We start from the raw sequence: 14,511 nt of genomic DNA on the forward strand, positions 1-14,511 counted from the left end.
TGTGTGTGTGTGTGTGTGTGTGTGTGTGTGTGTGTGTGTGTGTGTGTGTGTGTGTGTGTGTGTGTGTGTGTGTGTGTGTGTGTGTGTGTGTGTGTGTGTGTGTGTGTGTGTGTGTGTGTGTGTGTGTGTGTGTGTGTGTGTGTGTGTGTGTGTGTGTGTGTGTGTGTGTGTGTGTGTGTGTGTGTGTGTGTGTGTGTGTGTGTGTGTGTGTGTGTGTGTGTGTGTGTGTGTGTGTGTGTGTGTGTGTGTGTGTGTGTGTGTGTGTGTGTGTGCGTGCGTGCGTGCGTGCGTGCGTGCGTGCGCGCGTGCGTTTTGCTTAACTTTGTGTCCTTGCCCGCACTTCCAACATGGTAAGGAGTGTTATGAAAATAAATAGTGCATTCCTTCCCCTCATTCATTATTATGCGTACTAGCGGAGCAACAAATATACGGTAGGGCGGACGTGGACAATAGCCGGTGAAACGAACAGCATGGTCAAAAACTAATCAAGGTCGCACACAAAAGGCTACGGTAGTGATAATGCCAGCGGGCCTCACTCCAGCAAAGAGCGTGCAATGTGTCCAACAGGTGCTGTACATACACACACAAAACAGAGGCGATGCGGCCACGTGGGCTAGCACTAAATTTCGCACGTCACTGTAGGGTGGCGCGCGGACTCTCGCGTTCTCAAGGTACGCACACGTACAGTAAATGGTATGAGGCAAGCAAGTACAGTAAGCCAGACAATATGCAAAAATTAAAAAGCGAGACCAGTGAAATTGGCCAACCTCACTATCACTCATGATTTTGCGACGCAGTTACGGGCAACTAGATAAATCATATAATAAGATGGACAGTGTAGCCGTGCAGCGGCCGCGACTTTCCGCATGACCCCAGCCGCGTCGCTTGTAGCTGCCCGCTTTCCATTGCTTTCGTTCGCAGCGCCACCAGAAACAGGTGGTTCTTAGCAGTCATATTTTTTCACCTAAATCGTTATCGATCTGCTGGCTTCAGTCGATCGATTATCGATCTGCGGCCAATGACTCCTGTTCCGTTGATAATGTTATCATCATGGAAACGTGGCTTTCCGCACAAATAAAAACCAGTGAAATACTTGATTGTGAAAACACCTATCGCTTATACCGATATGATCGCGACGTTCTATCGGGAGAAGGAGTCCTTATCGCTGTCAAAGATACATTCGTGTCACACATCATCCCCCTTGTATCAACATTAGAACTTGCGTTTGTGCGAGTGGTCATTGCCAACCTTGAGTTTATTTTCTGTGCCTGTTATAAGCCACCTGCTGCTTTCAATAACGCTTTCCCAATGTTTCTGTCTTCTAACCCAGGAAAGTTTTGGTCTTGTCAAAAGAATGTTGTACGGTTAATTCAGTCTGACGTGCCAGTTTCACCTCAGGAGTGCTGCGAAATCTTGAATAACAATTTATCATTTTTTCAGCAATCAGTTCCTGTTGTTATCATTGACAGGTATTCGTCCCACGGATCCTATCATTTATAACTTTGGCAGTCTTGTCAGCAATCTCCTCGTACTGTGGTCCCGTCTGCATTAGCTCAGGAATGCTAATTGTTTTCCGGCGTTACTTTATCAAAGATTTCTGACCAGTCCTTGCAGCTCTCTACCCTGCACAACGACTGGAAGGTGGGAAAGGTGGTTCCGGTTCATAAATCAGGTGACACGCATTCTTCCCATACCTACCGAGCAATTTCATTAACAGGCATTCCTAGTAAAATTCTAGAACTCATAATTTACTCACATACTATTAATTTCCTCGAGGCCAATTCTTTCTTTAACAACGCACAGCATAGTTTTAGAAATTTTTTCCTGCGAAACTCAGCTTCGTTCTTTTACTCCTAACTTCTTTATTATTGCAGATCAACAACTTGACACCGACTGTGTATTTCTAGACTTCTTGCGAGCTTTTCATTCTTTTTCTCACGATTTCCTTATTTTCAAACTTTCCCTTCTTAATATTGACCCAAAGGTACTTGCATGGATAAAGGATTTTCTCTATAACGGGACTCAGTGTGTAACCGCTAATGAATTTTCTGTAGAAGAACGGCAGATTGGGCGAGTTGGAAATGCCCCATAATGTTAAAACAGCGCTAAGCAACAAGGACGAAGAACGAAGGGAACACACACACAGGCGCTTGTCTTACAACTAAATATTATTTGAAGTAAGCAGGTCAATTTATACGTACACAAGAACTACGCACATGCGCATGGTCAAACACAGATGCACTCATTTAAAAATGCAAATGAAAATACGCTGCATCAAAGGCTGCTGCAGTTATCGCCGATATGCTATCCCCTGTGCAACAGGCTCATTTCCTTGGAGGTTAGGGATACTGAAGGTGTGCTGACGCAACAGCTTGTCTTTCTTATGATTTGGAAGGCCTCTGCTATCTCTCTTGTGCGCCGATCATTGTGCACGAACAACACTTCCGTGTCGACAAAATACGGAGTACATTTACACGTGAAGCAATGCTTGCTAGGTTAGTCTCTTTTTTTCTCAAGGAATTGGCATGCTCCATGAGGCGTACATAAATACATCGGCCGGACTGACCTATGTACGTAGAACCACGTGACAATGGCATCTGGTCGACAATGCCAGTCCTGCACTGGACATATTGATTGACATGGTTGATGCTACACACTTTCCTCTTTCTAGGTCCTTCGATTTTTCTTTGTACTGCGGGCCCTACTTTACATAGTTTATTAGGGGCTGAAAAAAGAACATTAACTCCGTACATAGTTTCGTGCCCTAGTCAACTATTTGTCTGAAAATCAACTGCGGGTTGTACAGTCGGATAAAGAAGGGTTTTTTGTTCGACTGTCTGACGAGCAGTTCGCCAAAAAGCCCGTGATGCGCTTCAAAAGAATTTCAGAAGTGTTAAAAGAGTTCCTGCACGATCTAAGGGGAAGGCAGTTGCGTTACTGGAGAGTCTCAGTCTAGAACATTTAGCGAAAAAGGTTAAAGAAGCTGAGTATTCAGTGCTTGAAGTGTTTTTTTGCGGAAAAAACCTACAAACCCGTTATTCTGTTTAGAGCAATAGTTCCTGAGCGCAACTCTTGGCATTTAGTTGTATCTACTTACGTGTGCAGACATCTCTCTGCACTTGATGTAGTGGATCCTTTCATGGTTCCCAACTCGGAAACTGTTGCAAGGTTCCTCAGGGATGAAAATCCCGGCCCTTGCTCTGGCTTCAGCGTGGATGTGGTTGATTTGTACTATTCACTTCCACATATCCAAATCATGAAGTACGTCCAGCTATGTATTACCAGAGTCCTTCAATGCTTTTTCTGGTCACGAAACTCCTCCGTCACGCAATGGGAGAGGTTCATATACCGCCCACGCCTGCCGCGCCGCGGCGCCACTGGGCACTGAAGGGCATCGTTCGGCGAGCCAGACGGCGAGCTCGCACTGTCGCGACCGGTAGGGAAGCGTTGTCGCTAGTAATTTGAGTGCGAATTTCGACGTCTGCTATTGTGTGCGTTGACATCATGTAACTCGTGTGTGTGGCACCATGCCGAACACTTGTTGCGTACCAGGATGCCGTTCCGGCTACAAAGGCGTGACAGAGAAGGTCTCGTTGTTTCGCTTTCCTGCTGACAAGGAGCTGTCGGAAAAATGGAAGCGTGCAATACCTCGGGAAGAAGCTGGTGACTTCAGTTTTGATTCTAAATATGCGTGTGTTTGCGAAAAGCACTTTCACGCTGCGGACATCATTCGGGTCGAGGAATTTGCTGTGAACGGCGACGCGGTATCATTGCAGCGGGGGAGGCCGGCGCTGCGCCCTGACGCTCTTCCAAGGATTTTTGAAGGCCTTCCAGGCTATTTGACAAAGTCCAAACAACGTAGGCGGTCGCCAGTAGCTCGGAAACGGGTGAAACGACGTCGCGAGTCATCATGCTACAGCCTGCCGACTCAAGATGCCGCCGAAGCGTGCTCGTCTGCGACTGATCCTGCACCCGCGGGTGACGACATTGACGGTAAGAATTGCTTGTAGGCTTATTTTCTGTTTGCTCATTGTCTCGGCAGATCAGTGGCTTCCTGTCACGAGTTCGAGAGGATTAGTTTTAAGCAGTATTTTAATCTTTTTGCAGTGGTAGCACTGACGACGACCGACAGCGGTCGGGACCGCACCTCGGCCGCGGCCTGCCAAACAGATCAAGTCGTCGGCTGTGTAACTTGTGTTGAAGTGCAATCATTGAAGCGCCAGCTACGTGCCGCAAAGCAACAGCTTGAGCACTGCCAGAAAAAGGTGGCTACTTTGAAAGTGGAGGTTAAAAAGCTCCAGAGGCTTCAGAGCGTTGGGAATCTCTCGGAACGCGGAAAGCTGGTATTTCATCAGAGCGTGATGAAGGCAAATGCAAAGTCTGCGAGAGCTGTGCGGTAAGTGTCAAATGCGCACCGTGCGTAAAATATTGAAGGAGTCTCCTGCTTTTTACTAGTTTTTGTTACTATTTGGTCATGGAAAAAATAATATGCGTAATTTGTGTTATTTCAATCTGAAACCTGCCAGATTTCAGTCGAGCTAGGGAAATGTATCTTCTTTCAATGTGAAATGGCATCTTTTGTATTGATAACTGCGTTCATCATTTACCACAACAGTGAATGTCATCAGAACATACATGCACTCTGCTAAATAACTGATGGTGTAGACTGAGGCACTTGTTTGTATTCACGTGTCCACATCATGTTAGCCTCCTTTTTATCCTATGTAGTATGTACTTCCGAATACATGAAGAATGCTTTTTGTAGCTAAAGAAAATAATGGATTCTTGGCGACATATTTGCAAAATTAAGGAATGCTGACAAGTTTCCTGTGTACTGTGGTTTCCTTCTCTAGATTGCCAGCCCAAAATGGCTTGTGTGCATGTGCTGGTATATGTTAGAACCATGCTTTCAAAACCGTCAATGTAGCTAACAGACGTGATACATAAAAGGCTTTGGTGCTGTGCGGTCAGTTCTATGATGCACAGATCAAACATATGTGCTACAATTCCTTCAAGGCGTGCACTGAAGCATTGTGGAGTTTAATTGGCATGTTTGCTTGTCACTTATCTGGTTGCCTTTATGTGATATTGCATTGTGTATTGCACTGGGCAAAATTTATAGGTGTCTGAGTTCACAGCATGCCTATGAATGCGAAATAACTTTGTAGCTTTTCTGTGTAAGGTTGAAAATTCTCTACTTTGATTTTGGTGGTGGGCCCCTGCTTATTATAGTGGCTTGTAAAGGGCGCATGTCGTGGCATACGCATGTGTTTGGCCTCTCTGCTTATCTCCTTAATGCATTTGCATCTTGCATGTACATGCATTTGATTGTATGATCATGAATGCAAAACACACTGCAACCTTTCCCCACCAGGTATAAGAAGGAATGGCTTTATGACTGCCTGCTGTTGAAAATTAAGTCAACTGCTGCCTATACTTTCCTTCATGAAAACGACTTTCTACCTTTGCCCAACCCACGCACCCTCTACTCATATATGAAGAACTTAAAGGCAGACTTCGGGTTTGATGCTAGCTTGTTCACTCTGCTGAAAGAGAAACGGCAAGAAGTCCCCGAGAGAGAACGACGAGGTTTGACGTTGTTTTTCATATTTGATGCTCTGCATGTGCCTTACTCAAGTAGGCTTCTATAAAAACATTTTTCTTTGCAGGTGTACTCATGTTCGACGAGATGAGTGTGCGAAAGAACCTACATGTTAGAGAATCTGACATGAAAGTCATGGGGAAAGTGAACTTTGGGGAGCACACCCGGCCAGGGGACCAAGAAAAAGATGCTGACCATGTGTTGGTGTTTCTGTTTCGACCTTTTCTTGGTGGATGGTCCCAAACAGTTGGAACATGCTGTGCGTCTAGTGCTTCTCCTGGCTCTGTCATTGCAAAACTACTACTGGAGTGCATATTACACCTGTCGAATTCGGGTGCTGTTGTTGATGCAGTTACATGTGACAACTCAACAAGCAACCGATCTGCCTTGAGGTCTCTGGGTAATTATCAGACATCACATTAATTTCACTTGTATGACAGCTTGTTGAATACTACTGTGAAACTGGATTCCATCATAAAACTTGTGTGCTTCTTGTAGGCATAAATGGTGGAATGGAACACCCGTCAACATCATTTCAGCACCCTTGTGACTCGTCAAAGGATATACACTGCATCATTGATCCACCCCACATAATAAAGTGCATCAGAAATAATTTGCAGAAAGTTGGAAAGTTTCTGGTATGGGAAACATTATTATTTATGGCATATCGACAAGCACAGAATATTTTTTCACCAGGAACTCTTTTCTCACTCCATAGCTACCGCAAGGACAAGAAGTATACCATTATTATTATAAGGAACTCTTGGAGTACGAGGAGCAACAGGCTGGACTCCGTGCTGTCGCAAAGCTCACAAAAGCCCATGTACACCCAAATGCCTTCCAGAAAATGAGTGTGAAACTTGCGGTTCAGGTGAAACATTCTTCATGCACATTTTTATGGATGAATATATCGAATTACTGTTTGTCTCTGAACAATGCTGGACATGTAACCTGGACGAGTTTTTTTCTTTCCAGCTGTTCAGTGCGTCCACTGCCACAGCTATGGAATTTTACAGCAACCATGATGCCTGCAAAAAGCTGCATGTGTCTACAGCGACATCAGCTTTCACCAGGAGAATGAACAGCCTTTTTGACGCTTTGAATTCTCGAAGGCCAGAGCACGTCTAGTACAATGAAGCTGAACACATTGCTGTAAGATATACGTATGCCAATCTTTTGTGGAGAATGGTTCTCGTGTTTTATTATTGAGCTTACACATGTTTATCTTCCAGATTTTGAAAGAGAATGTCGCATGGCTTGATAGCTGCTGCAAGTACATAGAAGAGCTTCCAAAACAGAGGCAGGTGTGTTTTGTCAGCAAGCCCACACGTGAAGCTCTTCGAATAACCCTTATCAGCACTCTTTCACTTGTTGAGAACCTCCTGTCATCTGGGTTTCACTATGTATTGGTTGGAAAATTTGGTCAAGACCCGTTGGAGGTAAATATGATAGTCACCTTACTTTTGTTTGGAGCAATATCAGTAATAACAAAATATTTCTATTCCAGAGATTCTTCGGCATAGTGAGACATGTTGCTGGTGATGGAGGGCAGCCAACAGTCCAGCAGTTTTTGTTCATTTATAGAATGCTTTCAGTAAACAACTTAGTCCAGCCACCAAAGCGAGCATCGGTCAGTGGAGATAGACCGCAACTGCTTCTCAAACTGCAAGACCTCTTCAATAAACAGAGCTCTACTACTAACCATGTGAGCAGTGCTATATTTAAACACTTCACATTAATATTGAGCATGCAGTTTTCGGGCTATTACTGCACTGTTGAGCACAATGATGTTGTAGCTCTGGTGTGGGAATTGAAATCAGCTGGACACTGGCAGTCTTATAAATACAGCTATTTAAAATTTTCACTTCGTCGAGTTTGTATTTGTCGTGCTTGTAGAACAGGGTTTTTCTGTTCATTGCTATGAATGAGGTATAATATATTCTCATGCTATTAGGCTCTGAGGGCCTTCATAGTGTGTCATGCAGTCCAGTACCTAATTTGTGGATGTAGATAGCTGCATTACTGATGGAAGTGTAACTGAAATAAAATTGTTCTTGAGCGCAAGGGCAATCCACAAAAGTACTAATTGTGCTAACCAAAATTAGTACCGTTTTGGAAGAATGGTAGTAATTATTTCTTTGGCCTTTTCTTTAACCAGCACTCCATCATGAAAAACTTGCAATGTAAATTTCAGGTTGACTCTCTGGCTGTTCTTCTGGATGACATTCTTTTGGAGCCTGGTGACTTCACATCTGAAGCCGCAGCTTCCCATCACCAGAACACCCCAAAAGAGGGTATACTTGATTACCTCACAGGTTACATCACGAAAAAATTCTCAACACTCCGCTGCTTGAGTTGCGCAGAAACACTGAAAGCTGCCCAACAGAACCCTTCTCGACTGATACTTGTAAGGTCAAAGGGATATCTGCAAGTTCCCTCAAACCAGCTAATCTCCCTGCTCAAAATTGTGGAAGACCACATCGAATCATTTACAGTGGACAAAATTGCTTGCGGTAACGTGTACATGAACATTGTTGAGAAGGTTCTGCTTGACAGCCGTACTGCCTCAGCTGCTGTTGGGTGTACATCTCACTTTGTGAGTACGACAGCAGAAGTCGTTCATTTCTTTCTGAGGACACGCTTGCATTTTTTCACTAGAGAAAAGAATAAGCAGATGCGGGCAACTGGGCGTGCCATATGTCCAGCAGGTGGTGGAAGAAAGCTGGCGTCGTAAATGCAACATTGAAAGAAGCCACATCACAATCGCCAACAGAATTGCATTTTCTGCCAATGAAGACCTTTTTCATTGACTTCCAGTTAACCTTGTCCTGTGCCTGCGGGGGCCCACACTATGGCAGTCTAGATAATAAGCCCATCTCTTCATCTGACTGAAGCACTCTGCTAAAATTTTATTGGTATCTACTCTGTTGTAAGACACGGGTTGTCTGCTCTCTCTATTACATGTTCATTTGCTCCTCTTGACTTATCCTTGATTCCACTGTTTGTGACTGCTGTGTGTGTGATCTTCATTTTTGCTGTGTGCATCATCATCCTGTGACATTCCTTGTGTGCTACGAGGTACATTCCTTGTGTGTGCATCGAGTTGGGGCTTAAGGCCGCCCCTCTTTTCCAGCTGCATACCTTCGCAGAAAGCAGGATGCCGGCACACGCGGAAACCGAGAGCCCCCGAGTACATACGGGGAACGAAAATTGTCGCTTGACGCACGGACCCCCTCCCCCCCCCCCCCCCCTTTCGACGTGGGCTATCGCCGGGAAGGCACCCACAGCTTCCCGCGGTGCCTCGTGAACAAAAGCGCATTCCCAGAAGGGCCGTGACGGACACCTGTCAGACGGACAGGCAAGACTCGCCAAGAATGTGGGAAAACAGGGGCGACCCTTAATCTGGTTTCCCGGAGCGACAGACGAACCTCTTCATGATTATTAGCTGTGTCCCGCCGTCGGTAGCGCGGCAGCATCGAGGGCGCTTTCGCCCCCTCCTCTGTTGCTGACGAACGACGCGGACCGATGGTGGGTGGCGGTATGCATGCCTGAGGCAAGGATTAGCTCCGAAGGGAGAGCCTGTGGATACTCTCACTTGAGAGAGAGTGGTGACGTTTTTGTTGTTTATTTAGTTTGTATTGTTAACAAGAATCTGGGTTCGAGGCTAAGCCCAACCCAAGGGGTTGTCCCAATCTCGCATGTTATTTTTCATTGGAGAATTGATGCTTTGGGCGGGCCACTGAAAATGACCGCCCTTAGTCCTTTGTTAATCAAGTGCTTAAAAGCGCATGTAAACGGATGCAGTCCAGTCCAGTCTGAGCTGGGGCTCCATGCTTAGCATGTAATGTGATGCTACTTAGGCACTAACCTGCCCGGTCAATGAGTAAAGTAGTGCAAAGTTTGTTTTTTTGTAAATTCAGTTCTGCTTTTTCCAGTTTAACACACTGTATATGTATGTTGTAAAATTATGCTCTGCTGTCATCATCTACAAGCTCGCTTCCTGTTCATCTTCCAAGCCGAACGACACTAGAGGAAGGGTTTGTGAACCATCCTCGAAGAAACGGACGACTATTGAAATTCTACTGCATACACGCTCAGGACGACATCGTTCGCCAAGAGGGCCTTCAGCGCCGAAGCCCGACGGCGTGCAGCTTCTGCCAGCAACCGCGCGAGCCCAACTCCGGAGCCACTCCATCGCCCCCATGAAGTCGTCGGCACGTAAGCTCGGACGCCCCAGCCTCTGATGTATAATCTTAATCATGTGTAATTATTGAATATACCTGTTTGTTTAAACTGAGCCATACGGTGTCTCTTTGCCTCTCCGTCCCGTGTGGACCTGCGCATTATGGGGGTCATCACACTGGTGTCAGAAGTGGGGTCTCAAAAGCAAATGTCCTCTGAATGCTGTGACATTCATGACTTCAAAATTGTAATCAAAAGGGAATCACGGGACTGATTGTGGGACTTTTACCCCCATTTGAGAGGCTTGAGGCACTGGAGGGCTTGAAAAAAAAAATGACTGTATCTGAGGGAGCTCCCACTCCACAGCCGTCGCTCGGAGCAAGCATGCTGGCATTAGGAAGCGTCATTCCGACGTTTACGGGAGATAAGACAGGGGTTCCAATCTGCGATTTCTTTTCTATGCTAGAAGAGATTGGGAAAATGGGGGGATGGTCCGATGCTCAAATGCTGGGAATGGCGAGGTGTAAGATGGCAGGAGCTGCTCATGATTTTGCCTGGCGAGACGAAAAAGTAAAATCCACAAAATCATTTGCGGAATTTAAGAAGCTCGCGTTTGAGCATTTCGACACTGAACCACGTCACGTGCGGGTACAGAGGTTCCGTGACGCCGGACAGATGGTAGGGGAGGACGTGCGAACATTTGCGTCGCGGCTTCAGCGCCTAGCACGCGATACGTTAAGCAGGGAGGAGGAAGGAGACCAGCTAAGGAAGAAATACGCGGAGGATATACTTAAAGAGGAAATGACCGCTTTGTTCGTGGCTGGTCTGCAAGACCCCGTGCGCCGGTTCGTGCTCTCGCGCAAGCCGAGCAATTTCGACCAAGCCGTGGAGGCCGCATTGGATGAGGAACGAAATGAGGCGTTAACGACAGCCGCAGCGAGAGTACGCGTCATAGAGAGAGCGGTGCTCAACCCTGAGGTTGCTCTCTTGACAGAGCGGTTAGATCGCTTGGAACAGCTGCTATCTCAGCAGGTAGAACGCCAGGTTGAAGCGCGCGCTCAACAGCGCCCATTCGCTGGAAACCGGAGACCGCCACAAAGCTACAGGCGCGGTATGCGAGATTTTGAAGAAATCGTATGCTTCGCTTGCCAGGGTCGCGGACACATCGCCAGGTTCTGCCAAAACGTGCGCCGTGGGGAGCCACAAAGAGAAGCAGGCGAGACACGCCCTAAGCAAGCCGACAGCGGGGCTCCAGATACCGAGACAAAAAACTAGTTAGTCCTCCCCAGCCTGAGGAGCGTGGGGAGGGAGCAGTAGATGATGAGGTGGTGGTAGTTTGTGTGGCCGTGTTGTGAGTTGCAAGTTAAATGGTTGTTGCATGGAATTGTTGATAGATACGGGGTCAAAGGTGACATTGCTTAAGGAGAGCAGTTTTAACACGCTTCGAAGGAAGGGGGACCGCGAGGTGTTGGAAGCGTCTGGTGGTATGGCAACCAAATTTGTAGGCATAACGGGGGATCCTCTTGGCATAAGTGGACTCTACCGGTTACACTTCTCTCTCGGCGGAATTGCATTGGAGCACCCCTGTTACGTATGCCCGGACACGGTGTCTCTGCCAAACGGAGTGTCAGGTATATTAGGGCAGGATTTTTTGAGAAAAGGGAAGGTAGTAGTCTCATTCTCTGATGAAGAGGTTAATGCGGGCGGCTCAAAAGTTCCGTTTTTGAACAGGAGAGGGGCTGAGATTCGCATTACCGATATTGACACCCGTCAAGCAGTGGGATCATTGGAGAAGGTATATTCGCGGGTTGCCGTCCGGCTGGTCGAGGAGGCGGTCGTCCTTCCTTGGTCGGAGCACATTTTGTACACGTTTGTGCCTTCAGATGTAGAGAGCGGCGCCGTGGGAGTGCTTGAGCCGGTCGACTCTCTCAGCAATGGCCTGAAGGCAGCCGCGTGCCTCGTGACAGTTAATGACGCCCACAGAGTGCCCCTACGGGTGGTGAACTGTAGCCAGCAGCCACTGAGCCTTCCCAAGAACAAAACATTGGCTTTCTTCACCTCTGCGATAGAGCAGCGTGAGCCCACCGATACGGTACTCGCAACTGTAGAGCATGCTAGTCCTTCGGCTGCTCCAAAGGTGTCGTTCGATCTTTCTCACGTAAAATCCAGGGAGAGGGAGGCTCTGGCTGGTTTGCTGAACGACTACTCGGAGGTATTCGCCGCGTCCAACCTGGATTTGGGCTGCTGTGGCGTTATAAAGCACAGGATAGAAACCGGCACTTCATCGCCCGTTTACCAGCGTGCGTACAGGATTCCTTACTCCCAACGTGAGGAGATGGAGCGGCAGGTGCAGGACCTGATTGATCGCGGCATTGTCGAACACTCAAAGTCACCCTGGGGAGCACCAGCACTATTGGTGGAAAAGCCAGATGGCTCGTATCGATTGGTAGTGGACTACCGCAAACTAAATGCCGTAACTCGCATCGATCCATACCCCATCCCCAATATACAGGAGACGCTTTCTCAGCTGGGCTCTGCCAGGTACTTCACGGTAGTGGACATGGCGGCGGGATTCTGGCAGATAGCAATGGATCCGGCAGATGCCGAGAAAACGGCATTCAACACGCCCTCAGGGCACTATGAATGGAAAAGAATGCCGATGGGTCTGGCCAACAGCCCTGCTGTCTGGCAGAGAACCGCTGATGTTATCCTGGCAGGTCTTCTGGGGAGGCTGTGCTTCGTGTATATGGATGACATTATCATATACAGTGACAGTTTTGATAACCATTTGCGCGATATTGAGCAGGTTTTGGTGCGACTAAGAGCAGCGGGTCTCAAGCTGAAGCCCTCTAAGTGCCAATTCCTCAAAAACGAGGTGAAATACCTCGGGCACGTTGTTTCAGCTGACGGCGTGCGACCGGACCCTGAGAAACTAAGGTTTGTCTCGGATTTTCCATACCCGACTAGCGTCCGCCAGGTCCGGCAGTTTCTCGGCCTGATCGGTTACTACCGAAGGCACATAGAGGAGTTCGCCAATCTCGCTAAGCCGCTCACCGCCTTAACAGCCAAAAATGTCGCCTTTCGCTGGGACGAAAACGCGGAGGATGCTTTTGGGGCCCTGAAAAGGAAGCTAATGAGTGCACCGCTGTTGCGCCACCCGGATTTTAATTTGCCCTTCGTTATGGCCACAGATGCGTCAAAGTTCGCAGTTGGTGCCGTGCTATCTCAGGTTATCGAGGGCAAAGAACATCCCGTTGCTTTTGCTAGCCGACAGCTGAGCCCCACAGAGCAAAAGTACGGAGCTACGGAAAGGGAGTGCCTCGCCGTTGTCTGGGCAGTAAAGCACTTCAGATGCTACCTTTACGGCCGCAAATTCAAGCTAGTCACAGACTGCCATCCTCTGAAATGGGTGATGAGTGTCAGGGACCCTAGCTCGCGACTCGCTAGATGGAATCTACACCTGCAGGAATACTGCTTTGAAGTTGAGCACAAGTCAGGAAAGACACATCTGAATGCTGATGCACTCAGCCGCACAGCTGCCGTGGCAGCTATAGATGAGTTTGTCCCCGTAGTCGACCCCGCCGAATTACGCACAGAGCAGTGCAAAGATCCTGACCTGAAGCGAATAATCGAAAGCCTAGAGGGCGCACCGTCTCACCCCGAACAGCTAGGTTATTTCATTGGCAAAGACGGCACCCTGTGTCGGCGCACGAGGCCAACCAGGAAAGGGAGACCAGAGAAAACCGCTTGGGAGAGAGTCGTCATACCTCGGTCGTGGACAGAAAGGGTTCTTCGCGCGTTTCACGATGCGCCATGCGCCGGTCATTTTGGCGTAGCGAAGACACGCAGGCGTGTGGAGCGTTTGTACTTTTGGAGTGGCATGCGACGGGATGTTAGAGACTACTGTGCGAAGTGTCATTCCTGTCTCGAAAGAAAAACACCCAAGGGACGAAGACCAGCTCCAATTCAGCCGTTCCCTGAGGTTTCGGCTCCCTTCGAGCGGACAGGTATGGACATAATGGGCCCATTGCCCACGACCACTTCCGGAAACAAGTACATTTTAGTATTTGTCGACCACCTTTCAAAATACGCGGAAGCGGTAGCACTCCCAGATCAGAAGGCAGACACGGTTGCAAGAGCATTTGTCGAACAGATCGTGCTCCGACATGGACCCCCGAGGCAACTCTTGACAGATCGGGGAACGAACTTCGTGTCGCAGCTAATGAGGAGAGTTTGCGAGCTGCTTAAGATCGCTAAGAAGCAGACAACACCGTACCATCCGGCTTGCAACGGCGCGGTGGAGCGACTGAACCAAACCGTGGCCGGGTTCCTGTCGCATTTTGTTTCGCGCGACCAGCGGGACTGGGACTTGTGGCTCCCGTATGCAATGTTTGCCTACAATTCCGCAGCACACGAGAGCACGGGCGAATCGCCATTCTTTCTTCTCTACGGCCGAGACCCGGACCAGCCTAGTGAAGTGCCAGAGGGCCCCCGTCGTGTCCTATACGCTTCACTGGACGACTATAAGGTGGAGCTAGAATCGCGCTTGCAAGTGGCGAGAGACATCGCAAAGGAGGCCTTAAAGAAAGCGGCGAAGCGCAGGAAGGAGGTGCACGATCGCAGTGCTAGAGACGCGCCGTTTGATGTGGGGGACAGCGTGTACATTGAAAACTGCCAAAGGCAGATTGGGCTAGCTCGTAAGTTCCAGACGAAGTGGAGAGGACCGT

The 14,511-nt window shown here is 48.1% G+C and overlaps 1 protein-coding gene across 1 annotated transcript in view; it reads right to left on the reverse strand.

The window, feature by feature from the left end:
• The window catches only part of LOC144109894 (pancreatic triacylglycerol lipase-like), a 357,922-nt gene that overhangs the window by 188,488 nt on the left and 154,923 nt on the right, over positions 1-14,511 (reverse strand). The gene's annotated exons all lie outside the window — the stretch shown is intronic.

This window comes from Amblyomma americanum, chromosome 11 (assembly GCF_052857255.1).
Source record: "Amblyomma americanum isolate KBUSLIRL-KWMA chromosome 11, ASM5285725v1, whole genome shotgun sequence".
Taxonomy (NCBI): domain Eukaryota; kingdom Metazoa; phylum Arthropoda; class Arachnida; order Ixodida; family Ixodidae; genus Amblyomma; species Amblyomma americanum.